The 12,401-nt window shown below is 41.3% G+C and overlaps 1 protein-coding gene across 1 annotated transcript in view; it reads left to right on the top strand.

The window, feature by feature from the left end:
- The window catches only part of LOC124862752 (centrosomal protein of 112 kDa-like), a 194,053-nt gene that overhangs the window by 179,833 nt on the left and 1,819 nt on the right, over positions 1-12,401 (top strand). The gene's annotated exons all lie outside the window — the stretch shown is intronic.

Below are 12,401 nucleotides of genomic sequence, written 5' to 3'. Positions count from 1 at the left end.
TGGCCCCATTAAGGATCAAAGCCCTCGCTTCCTCTCAGTTATCTCTACATCAGACAGTGGACTGTTGTGCGACAACAGTAAAAAGGCCATCAACCACCTCCAAAGGTTTCCACTCATCCACTTTTCATGCTGCTAAAATTTACATCGCCTTGCAAGCATTTTCACATTTTGTCATATAAAAACTACAACCTTGATGTATTTTATTGAGATTTTGTGTTATAGACATAACTGAAAAAGGGTAAAGAGATTCTTGAGGGATGTTGGAAGTGGATTTGCACATTTAGAGACAGAAATTGTCGTCAATTCTTCTTTGAAAGTAGCTTAAGCGCAGTCATATTGGATGCAGAGCATCTGTAAACAGCATTTTTTAAGCCTTGCAGCAGATTCTCAGTTGGATTTAGGCCTGGACTTTGACTGGACCGTTCTAACACAGGCATATTCTTTGATCCAGACCACTCTCTTGCAGCTCTGGTTGTAATTTTACAGTCTTTTTCAGCCTCTAACAGGTTTTCTTCTAGGATTGTCATGCATGTAGCTCCATCATCTTCCCATCAACCTTGACCACTTCCTGTCCCTGCAGAAGAAAAGCATGCATGATGTTGCCACCATCACGTTTCACTGTTGGATTTGGGTTTTTGTAGCGTTTTGCATGTGGGCCGAAAAGTTTAATTTTGGTCTCATCTGATCAGATGTTCACCTTCTGCATATCTCCCATGTCCCTATATGGTCTGTGCAGTTTTAAAACTGGATTTCTTTTGGCTTTCTTTTAACAATGGCTTTCTTGTTCTCACTCTTTTATAAAGGCCAATTTTGCGGTCTGCACTACTAATAACCTCGGCTTTGCACCTCTGCTTCTCAAATGAATGTTCTCCTGGTCCAGACAGTTTAGGTCCCCAGACATCTCTTGGTAGATTTGCATACTCTTCATTTTCAGATAATGGATTAAAAAAAAGATCTCCAAAGCTTGAAGCATTGTTTTTACAGCCTAACCCCACTTTAAACCTCTCCACAGCTTTCTCCCTGACCTCTCTGCTGTGATCCTTGGTATTCATGATGTGTTCACTAATGTTCTCTAACAAACCTCTGAGCTCCAAAACATTTGGATTTATACTGAGATTAGATTAGATTACAAACAGGTAGACTCTGGGGTGATGAACTAAAGGGGGGTGAATACAAATCAACATCACATTTTCATTCTTATTTGTAAAAGGTATCCTTTTACTTCCACTTCACCATTTTTTTGCTATTTGTGTTGGTCCATCACACAAAATCCCCCCAACATACGCTGAAGTTTAAGAATAGTTCTGCAAGGCCTTGGAGGTGCTCCTCCAAAGCTTGCCTTAGCTGAGGGTTGTGATGCTGGATGATCTTTTTTGGGTGCAGGAAATTTTAAACTCGTGCATGAATCTGAATCAAAAGTGTGTTTGAATTGTAGATGAAACTTCTCAGAAACTGTAAAGAATAGTTTCGTTGATTTCTTTATCAGAGAGATTTCTTAAGACATGCATGTAGAGGCTGCTTGCAGATGTAGAGCATGGCAATTTTTTTATTGCAATCTCTGCCCTTCCTCCCTGCATCTTGTAAAATTTAAACATGTGATGTGCGGATGTGTGCACCTCAGTCCCGTGACAGGCTCCTGGGATTGACTGTACATCAGTATATGATTGACAAAGTCATCGTCTGCGCGAGCATCTGGATCTTTTTATAGTGCCTGTGTTCTGAGTCAGACCCCAGGAAGCTGGTGCTCGGCTACAGCAACACTGCTTGCATAAATAAAACCTGTTTATCGCCAGCACTTCAGACGCTCCACCCGTAACACATTGCTGTGTTTGTATCGTCTTCCTTCACGTTTTTTTCCATTTCTGTCTTGTCTCTCTCTTTGTTGACATGGTATTTATGAGGTGTTTTTTCTGTCTTTTCCCAGTCCTGTCACTCAAACACAACAGGGGCTATGAAACGGAGATGCCTCTGAGTGATCTGAGAACAAGTGGGTTAGAGGCTATAAAGACTCTGTGAAGGAGGCACAGCAGGTGGTGTTTTTGTGATTGTGGCATAAATCCGCCATCTGATAATGTGGGCAGAGCAGAGGGACCTCGGCGTTCAAGACAGTGTGGGTGGTTTGTCTGCATCTCTGACCCCACGTCTCTGTCTTTTTTTATTTCCACTGTTCAGAGTCTGCCTCTAATGTGGCTGTGGGTTAGGAGACAACAGGGACATCCATCTGTCCTAATAGAAGCTAAAAATGTTTCAGTCTGTCTGTTCTAAGCCAGACCTTTAAAGCTAATGCAGCTAACTTCGGTCAAACCTAAGTTTGTTTGGGGTCTAAAATGCAAATTCAACACAATTCAAGTAAAAAAAAGTGAAATATCTACAGATTTTGAACAGAAAATGAGTGACAGTGAAGAAAATTAGGAAAAGTATTTTTGCACAGTGCCTTGCAAAAATACAGTATTAGTGATATTTTCCACATTTTATCACATTACAGCCACAAAGGTCAAATAAATTTGATTGATATTTTATGTGATAGGCCAAGACACAATAGTGGCTGATTGTGCAGAGGATGGAAAATGATACATCAGTGCTGTCCAAACATTTTTCCATGGGAGCCAACATCACCAGCCCCTCAGTGTTATTTTTGTAGGACTGTTTGTTTTTCTGTTTTATTTTTTCCTGCTCGGCTACTTTGAAGCCAGATGCAGTCTTTCTCCTTTAAAAAAGTTATGCAACAGGGGATTTAACTTGGAATCCCGTTTTTACAGCAAAACTGCCCTTACAGTAGGCATCCAGCTACTTCATATGGTATACCTGAAGTGTAAGGACAGGGGATGGTAAATAAATACTTTTGCAGGCAACCAAAAATGCATTCATTAAAATGCAAAGCATAAATCTTTTTATTTTATTTTTACTTGCTCAGCATGAACATGCATAATTTTAAAGAAATGAAAACGTTTTGTAGAAAAGGGATCTGCAAATCATTTCTAGTTTAGAAACTAAAAAAAAGGATCTCAGTAAGCATAAAGTTGCCTTAATCTTTTGCTTAATCGTTTTCTCTTTTATTGGTCTAGAAATAAATTTTACCTATCCTGAGCAACAACAAGGAGACACTAGTGAGTCTTTCGTGAAAAACGCCTGCTGTATTTAGCCAAGTCTAATTTTTTTTTAAAACTACTGTTTGGTAAACGTCAATGGATGTTTGTGTCCTTTTTGAAGCATCAAATTAAGATTGGAGCAAAAATCATGGTTAAAAGAAAAAATGAATCCTTCATGTTGTACAGGTCCTTCTCAAAAAATTAGCATATTGTGATAAAGTTCATTATTTTCCATAATGTAATGATGAAAATTTAATATTAATATATTTTAGATTCATTGCACACTAACTGAAATATTTCAGGTCTTTTATTGTCTTAATACAGATGATTTTGGCATACAGCTCATGAAAACCCAAAATTCCTATCTCACAAAATTAGCATATTTCATCCGACCAATAAAAGAAAAGTGTTTTTAATACAAAAAACGTCAACCTTCAAATAATCATGTACAGTTATGCACTCAATACTTGGTCGGGAATCCTTTTGCAGAAATGACTGCTTCAATGCGGCGTGGCATGGAGGCAATCAGCCTGTGGCACTGCTGAGGTCTTATGGAGGCCCAGGATGCTTCGATAGCGGCCTTTAGCTCATCCAGAGTGTTGGGTCTTGAGTCTCTCAACGTTCTCTTCACAATATCCCACAGATTCTCTATGGGGTTCAGGTCAGGAGAGTTAGCAGGCCAATTGAGCACAGTGATACCATGGTCAGTAAACCATTCACCAGTGGTTTTGGCACTGTGAGCAGGTGCCAGGTCGTGCTGAAAAATGAAATCTTCATCTCCATAAAGAATTTCAGCAGATGGAAGCATGAAGTGCTCCAAAATCTCCTGATAGCTAGCTGCATTGACCCTGCCCTTGATAAAACACAGTGGACCAACACCAGCAGCTGACACGGCACCCCAGACCATCACTGACTGTGGGTACTTGACACTGGACTTCAGGCATTTTGGCATTTCCTTCTCCCCAGTCTTCCTCCAGACTCTGGCACCTTGATTTCCGAATGACATGCAGAATTTGCTTTCATCCGAAAAAAGTACTTTGGACCACTGAGCAACAGTCCAGTGCTGCTTCTCTGTAGCCCAGGTCTGGGGAATGCGGCACCTGTAGCCCATTTCCTGCACACGCCTGTGCACGGTGGCTCTGGATGTTTCTACTCCAGACTCAGTCCACTGCTTCCGCAGGTCCCCCAAGGTCTGGAATCGGCCCTTCTCCACAATCTTCCTCAGGGTCCGGTCACCTCTTCTCGTTGTGCAGCGTTTTCTGCCACACTTTTTCCTTCCCACAGACTTCCCACTGAGGTGCCTTGATACAGCACTCTGGGAACAGCCTATTCGTTCAGACATTTCTTTCTGTCTTATGCTCTTGCTTGAGGGTGTCAATAGTGGCCTTCTGGACAGCAGTCAGGTTGGCAGTCTTACCCATGATTGGGGTTTTGAGTGATGAACCAGGCTGGGAGTTTTGAAGGCCTCAGGAATCTTTTGCAGGTGTTTAGAGTTAACTCATTGATTCAGATGATTAGGTTCATAGCTCGTTTAGAGACCCTTTTAATGATATGCTAATTTTGTGAGATAGGAATTTTGGGTTTTCATGAGCTGTATGCCAAAATCATCCATATTAAGACAATAAAAGACCTGAAATATTTCAGTTAGTGTGCAATGAATCTAAAATATATGAATGTTAAATTTTCATCATGACATTATGGAAAATAATGAACTTTATCACAATATGCTAATATTTTGAGAAGGACCTGTACATCAACCAACTGTGCTGGTGGGCCAAATTTGGACCATTTTGCAGGCAAAATCCTTCCAGTGCCTACAAATGGTCCCCCGGGGCCACACTCTGGACACCCCTGTGTTAAATACTTTTAAACAGAATTGCCCTTTTATTTGGTTTTCCTGACCCTGCTCAATGAAAGCATCCCCCGCATGATGCTGCCTCTACCATGATGTGTTCAGGGTGCAGCATTACTCCTTTGGACGTCATTGGACTAGATCGCCTTCTTCTGCGTGTTTTCATGTGTCCCTTACATGGCTTGTGGCAAACATTTAATGGAGCCTTCTTATGTCTTTCTTCTTGCCACTTTCCATAAAGCTGTATTTGTGGATTGCATGGGCCAACAGGAAGCATCAAAAAAGATAGAAATCTGGCCTCTGATGAGTGGACAAGCGAGTTAATCACCATTCCAATCTCGGGGGAGGGGGTCAGGAAGAAGGCTGATGGGGTTACGGTGATAGATTAAGGATGAGTGAAGAAGTCCAGGTTAAGACTGATTCAGAGACAAATTCCCGTCCTGTCAAGCATGGCAGAACTGGGGCGTCTGGCCTGTGAAGTGTCTGCATGGTGCTTGACTGCAAGCGGCGGAGGAAATAAAAGTCATTACTGTCAGTGTGGAGTGAGCTTCATGGCCCAAACGGGATTAGACAGTGCATCCGACATTGTTTCTATACATTGGTAGACTTAAAAGTCAAGCGCAAAATGGGATTAAAACGAGGGGAAAAAACCAATAAATAACCTTCAACACCCCCCCCCCCCCTTCTTCTTCTTATGCTGCCTTGTATTTCTTCTCTGACTTATTTCCTACCAATTCCCTTCCTTTTTCATGTCTAATTCACATCGTCTTCTCTTTCACCTGTCTCACTTCCAATTCCCCTCTCTTTGACACGTTTATCTTCTTCTTCTTCCATCTTTCACACTCTCATCCCCTATTATCAGAATTCACAGGTGAGGCGCCGGCTCTTGCTTGCTCTCAACACTTTCTGTTTGGCAGAAAAAGGAAATAAAAAAAAAATGAGGACACATCCTTCTGGGTCCAATTGGTGCCTGAAATCCAACTTCATTCCCCTCAAACTGAACCCTTTCGAAAACAAACCCTCCGAACCATTGGCTCTTTTATTCCACGCTTCTTCCTATTTCAAAACAGCCCCAATAACATACTTGCAAATTGTTGCCCTTCCTTAACTTTTAAGGCTATTATGCACCATGTCCAACTTCAAAGCCTGTCTTAACTCCACACTTTAATTGTATCTTCCCCAGCCCGCTGTGTGCCATTTGATTCTGCTGACAACAGCACATCTCCTTCTCTTCTCTCCCCATACTCCTCATGCCAACATTTGGTCCTCACTTAAACTGACCCCATGCACCATCACCTCCACCATCACCATCACAGCTCCTCTCATCAGCTCCTTGCTCCCTTTAGAGCCTTTTGTCCCCCCTGTTGTCACTCACTTTGAAGAGGTAGCCTTCTATTTCCTCTCTCTCAGCAGTCGATTGTCGCCTGGGGTGTGTACACACCAAACAAACTTGAAACAGTAACCCCCTGTCCTGCACTGGCAGACTCCTACTCTTTCTTTATCGTCTCTATGTGCAAGCTGACTTCCTCCTCATGGCTCTGGTTGATAATTGCCATGAGCTTCCCTCTTGGTTTCATTTTCCATTGTCCTCCCCCAAATTCTTGGTGCTGGCTCGAGATAAAGGGATGAGCACTTCAAAGGGGTTGATGCGAAGAGTTTAACCCCCAAGCCGAAAAGGAACAGCACACAATACTGTAATTGAGAGCAAGGTACTGATCACAGACCTGCAGCACGGAGAGGACGGCACACCGAGGAAGTGTTTATGGCTGCAGCTGAGGTGGCCGGTTTCAGTAACGACAGGTCGGAGGCTATGACAGGTCGTAAAAAGTCTCCACCAATCCAAGCTGTCTGACTGAAGAATGTTTTTAGTCTGATAGTTTGTCCATTATGCACACCCACTCAAAGAAATAAGAAGGTATGGGGCCCATTTGTGACTCACAGTCATGTCTTTTATGTGATACACCAACATTAAGTATTTTATAACTGAGAATTGGAAGGAAAAGTATACATGGCTTTTCTTTTTTAGTTTGTGTTCAGTCCACCTTATGCTGATACCCCTGAATAAAATCCAGTGCAGTCATTTGCCTTCAGAAGACATTTCATTGCATAGTTCAATGCAGAGTTAGGTTATAAAACAATATCCCAAACTTTTAACATCTCACAGAGTTCTGTTCAGTACATCATCTTAAAAAGGAACTGGTGTGGTGCAACTGCAAACTTATCGATACATGGGCGTCCACCTTGTTTTTTCGTCGGGAAAAGAGAGCATTGATCAGAGAAGTAGCCAAGAGGCTCGTAGTAAATCTGGAAGGGTTTAGATCACAGCATAGGTTGGCCCATTCAAAGTCCAGACCTAAAGTTAATCAAGAATCTGCGGCTCTTCATTCATGAGCTGAAACCATTTTCCAAAGCAGAATAGACATACATTTCAGTGTCTGGATTCCACAATTGGTGGAGATACATCCCAAAAGACTGTAGCTGTAAATGTTTGGAAGATCATTTCCCAAAGTATTGACCTTGAAGGGTTGAACACAATGTTTGCAACATTTTTCAGATTTACATTTGTAAAAACATTTTATAAATCATGCATCAATTTGCTTAAACTTCTCAGTCATTAACTACTTTTTGTTGGCCAATTAATTAAAATCCTGATACATTACATAACATAACATTACATAAGTTTGTGTTTTTAATGTGACAAAATGTGAATAGGTTGAGGGAGTATGAATGTTTTTACAAGACACTCTATGATGCACACCCAGTCAAAGAACAAGAAAGGACTGTGCCCAGTTGTGATTTATATGTCCTCTGCTGTCTCTATTTCTTGGCAGTCTGAGTTTGACCTGGCAATGTAATATCTCCCTATAATCAGAGAGTAACATCCTATAACCTCTCGCCTTGAAGCCCTCTTTTCAAAAGTCTTTTTATAGGGCATGAAACCAAGGACAACCCAGGTCCCTGACCCATGGGGACCTCCAGTGAACCATGGAGGGAGCTGACAAGGCAGGACATGAAGGCCCAACTGGCCCTAGGTACTGGCAGGGGTCCCACACCATCACCATGGAGATGGTTTTCACCCTGGTGTCTTTACTGTCAGAGGTCAACCTGGGTTCTTCAAAGTTAACAAAGGCTGACATTGTCTGGGCAAGAATATTAACTGGATGTGCAGATAGCTTTTATGAGATAACAAATTTAGTTTTTGTAGACTAGTTTCTCTCGCCTGCAGTTTTGCTTTCAGTAACCGTGCAGGTCAAATAGCCTCCAAGCCTAAATTATGTTTTGTATTTTCTGAGCAGACGAGCTTCTTCACAAACTTTTGATGCACCTCTGAAGGTTGGCGGAGGTGTCTGCTGTGGCTCAAATACCACAAGCTGTTGATCTTTAGTTTGGGACAGTGAGATTGATGTCTGGTATGTTTTTTGTTCGGGATGAGAGCAAAGAGAAAGGGAGATTTCGAAGGCGATAAAGTGGCCCTTGAACGATAAGTAATCCCAGCGTCATTGTGCCCTCTTTAAGAGAAATTTCCATTTTATTAACCTTCCTGGGGAGAGAGGCAACAAGGGAGAAAGTTTCACAGCACATTTAACAGATGGGCTGATCAAAGTGTTTGCCATCTTTGTATTGTACTTCGAAACCATGTCTACTGAGACATAACGGGACCAGAAACACCTACTGACTCGCTGTAAATCATTTATTCAGTTATGGTGAACAATGGCTCCCCTGTGGTGACCCTGTTAAAGCTGGAAAACTCTATTGAAGCTGGTCAATAAACACTATTAGCATTGATGATTGTGTGAGTAAAGGAATATTCCAAAATGCCCACTCCATGCATCCACATTGTCAGTGGATCTATATTGAATCTCTGAGACCCTTAAGAGATTCTGCTATCTTTCCATATTATCTTCAGCCAAGGCAAACATTTGAGCATTTATTCAATGCCTTCAGTATGTGTTGGGGTTTTCCTGAACAAGATCTATAGAGATTTGGTTGATAAAGATAAAAGACTCTTTGTGGTTCCATGTTTAGAAAATATGTCAATTTTCAATATTTAATTTCTTATTCAAGTGTCTAGCAAATAAAAGTCTGAATTTAAGAAATAACTTGCTTTTTACATTGATATGATCTTGTTTTGGAGTTACTGACAGACAATGCAAACACTAAAAAGTGCAATTTCACTTTAATAAAAAACATTACACCTTCTAAGATGGTGGTTTTAAACTGCCCCTGCTTCTCTAAATATGGGTCTAAATGAGATCCCAAACAAAGTGCTCACCCTCCTGTTTTCTTTAGATTTTTAACAAACACAAATAAAGGAATAACAGATAATCTCGTCTAGATTTGACAAGTCTTAGAGTATTAAAGGTTTTGATATAGAGCTATTCTTTGCTGGTCCAGTTGCCAAAACAAACTGTGAAATGGTCTTTTATGACACCAGAAGCCAATGTCAGAGGTCTTTTGTTTCAGGATTTATGGAATATAAAGATAATAAAACCTGACTTGGTAAATGTTCTGTACTGAAATATCCAGAAGGCTTTAACCAACTAAAATCAATGTCTGAGAGTGAAATATTTAAAATTTGGAAATGCAAAATTTGTGCATTTCTTACTTCTTTTAGTTTTTATGTGAAAGAAGTTGCAAAATTATGCCCTTACTACCTAACTTTCTATTGCACTAGTATGACTACAGCTGACCAGTGCCAGTGGTCAGGAACAAACTACACTCACCGGCCACTTTATTAGGTACACCTTGTTAGGACCGTGTTGGACCCCCTTTTGCCTTCAGAACTGCCTTAATCCTTCGTGGCATAGATTCAACAAGGTACTGGAAACATTCCTCAGAGTTTGGTCCATATTGACATGATAGCATCACACAGATGCTGCAGATTTGTTGGCTGCACATCCATGATGCAAATCTCCCGTTCCACCACATCCCAAAGGTGCTCTATTGGATTGAGATCTGGTGACTGTGGAGGCAATTTGAGTCCAGTGAACTCATTGTCATGTTCAAGAAACCAGTCTGAGATTATTCGTGCTTTATGATATGGCGCGTTATCCTGCTGGAAGTAACCATCAGAAGATGCGTACACTGTGGTCATAAAGGGATGGACATGGTCAGCAACAATACTCAGGTAGGCTGTGGCGTTGACACGATGCTCAATTGGTACTAAGGGGCCTAAAGTGTGCCAAGAAAATATCCCCCCCACCATTACACCACCACCAGCCTGAACCGTTGATACAAGGCTGGATGGATCCATGCTTTCATGTTGTTGATGCCAAATTCTGACCCTACTATCTGAATGTCGCAGCAGAAATCGAGACTCATCAGACCAGGCAACGTTTTTTCCTATCTTCTATTGTCCAATTTTGGTGAGCCTGTGCGAATTGTAGCCTCAGTTTCCTGTTCTTAGCTGACAGGAGTGGCAACTGGTGTGGTCTTCTGCTGCTGTAGCCCATCCGCCTCAAGGTTCAACGTGTTGTGCGTTCAGAGATGCTCTTCTGCATGCGTTGCTTGTAACGAGTGGTTATTTGAGTTACTGTTGCCTTTCTATCAGCTCCAACCAGACTGGCCATTCTACTCTGACCTCTGGCATCAACAAGCCATTTGTGTCCACAGAACTGATGCTCACTGGATATTTTCTCTTTTTTGGACCATTCTCTGTAAACCCTAAAGATGGTAGTGCGTGAAAATCCCAGTAGATCAACAGTTTCTGAAATACTCAGACCAGCCCATCTGGTACCAACAACCATGCCACGTTCAAAGTTACTTAAATCACCTTTCTTCCCCATTCTGATGCTCGGTTTGAACTGCAGCAGATCGTCTTGACCATGTCTACATGCCTAAATGCATTGAATTGCTGCCATGTCATTGGCAGATTAGAATTTGTATTAATGAGCAGTTGGACAGGTGTACCTAATAAAGTGGTCGGTGAGTTTAATGCCTTATAAATCTAATAACTGGTTGCGCCAGCCCCATTGGAGGGTTTTCCAGCATTAACGGCCTGTTTAAGATCATGCCATAGCATCCTAATCAGATTTAAGTCCAAACTTTGACTAGGTCATTCCAAACCTTTAATTTTCTTTTCATCAGCCATTCAGAGATGGATTTGTTGGTAAGCTTTGGATCATTGTCATGCTGCATAATTCAAGCGTGTTTAAGCAGAAAGCTACAAACTGATGGCCAAGATTCACTGATAAAAAGCATGAATTCATGGTCCCATCATTTTCGGCAAGTCATCCAGCAGTAGCAAAGTAGCAGAGCAACCCCATATAATCACATTACTGCCACCATGTTTGACTGTAGGCATGTTATTTTTCGAAAATGTTGTGTTAGTTTCACACTGGATGTTACAGGATGCTCACCTTCCAAAAGGTTCCACTTTTGTCTCATCAGTCCACAGAATATTTCCCGAATTCTTGGCGATCATCAAGATGTTTTTTGACAAATGTGAGGCTGGTCTTTATATTCTTTATGGTCAGAGGTGGTTTTCACCTTGTAATTCTCTCATCATATTTTAGCCCATTCTTACTTATTGTTGAATCATGAACACTGACCTAAACCGAGGCATGTGAGGCCTGCAGTGCTTAAAGGTTGTTCTGGGTATTTTGTGACCTCCCAGAAGAGTCGATAGTGCCCTGTTGGGAGTACTTTTGCCCGGGCGGCCTCTCCTGGGACGGTTCACCACAGTTCTATGACTTCTCCAGTTTTGAATAATGGCCCTCACTGTGTTTTACTAGTCCCAAAGCCCTATGAATAGCTTTGTAACCCTTTCTAAACTGATAGAATGCCAGCGACTTTGTTTATCATGTATTCTTGAATTTTAATGTTGCTTTTTGAGGGTTTTTAGCCTGTTTCATGTTGTCAGACAGCTTCTATTGAAGTAATTTCTTGATGTTAAGGGCCAGGCGTTGGTCAGGCTTGTGTATGGCAAGTGGAAATTTACCATAAAAAATGTGGTTAATTCATAAATTACCAAGGTGGGCAGAAACATTTTTAAATAGGACTAGGTTGGTTTGGATATTGGTTCCGCTTAATGAATTAAATCTTAATTTCTAAATTGCATTTTGTATTTATTAAAGATGTCTGATAATATGATACAATTTGTTTAGTGATCTTAAACATGTAAATGTGAGAAAAAGCTAAAGTAGCACAAATAGGACATATTTTGAAAACTTTCCATAGGCAAAGCTGGACAAAATTGCCGCTAGCTGGCAAAAGTACTTGTCAGGGTGTGTTTGTTTGACTAGTGTCAGGCACAACTGATTAGTTTCAACAACGTCCGCCTTGCAGAGGGACAGAATAAATGTTCAAACAACTTGCCATAACGCCCTGAAAGCTTTGCCTTTGGTTAGCAGATGTTTTTATCTGCAGTGTCTGTTTGCTGCCACTGGTAGGAGCTGTGGAGTGATAATAGCTCTCGCTGTCATGGCTATTCAGCATGCTGCTCAATAACCTAAATAATG

This window comes from Girardinichthys multiradiatus, chromosome X (genome assembly GCF_021462225.1).
Source record: "Girardinichthys multiradiatus isolate DD_20200921_A chromosome X, DD_fGirMul_XY1, whole genome shotgun sequence".
Taxonomy (NCBI): domain Eukaryota; kingdom Metazoa; phylum Chordata; class Actinopteri; order Cyprinodontiformes; family Goodeidae; genus Girardinichthys; species Girardinichthys multiradiatus.
This window is presented reverse-complemented; position numbering and strand designations above follow the sequence as displayed.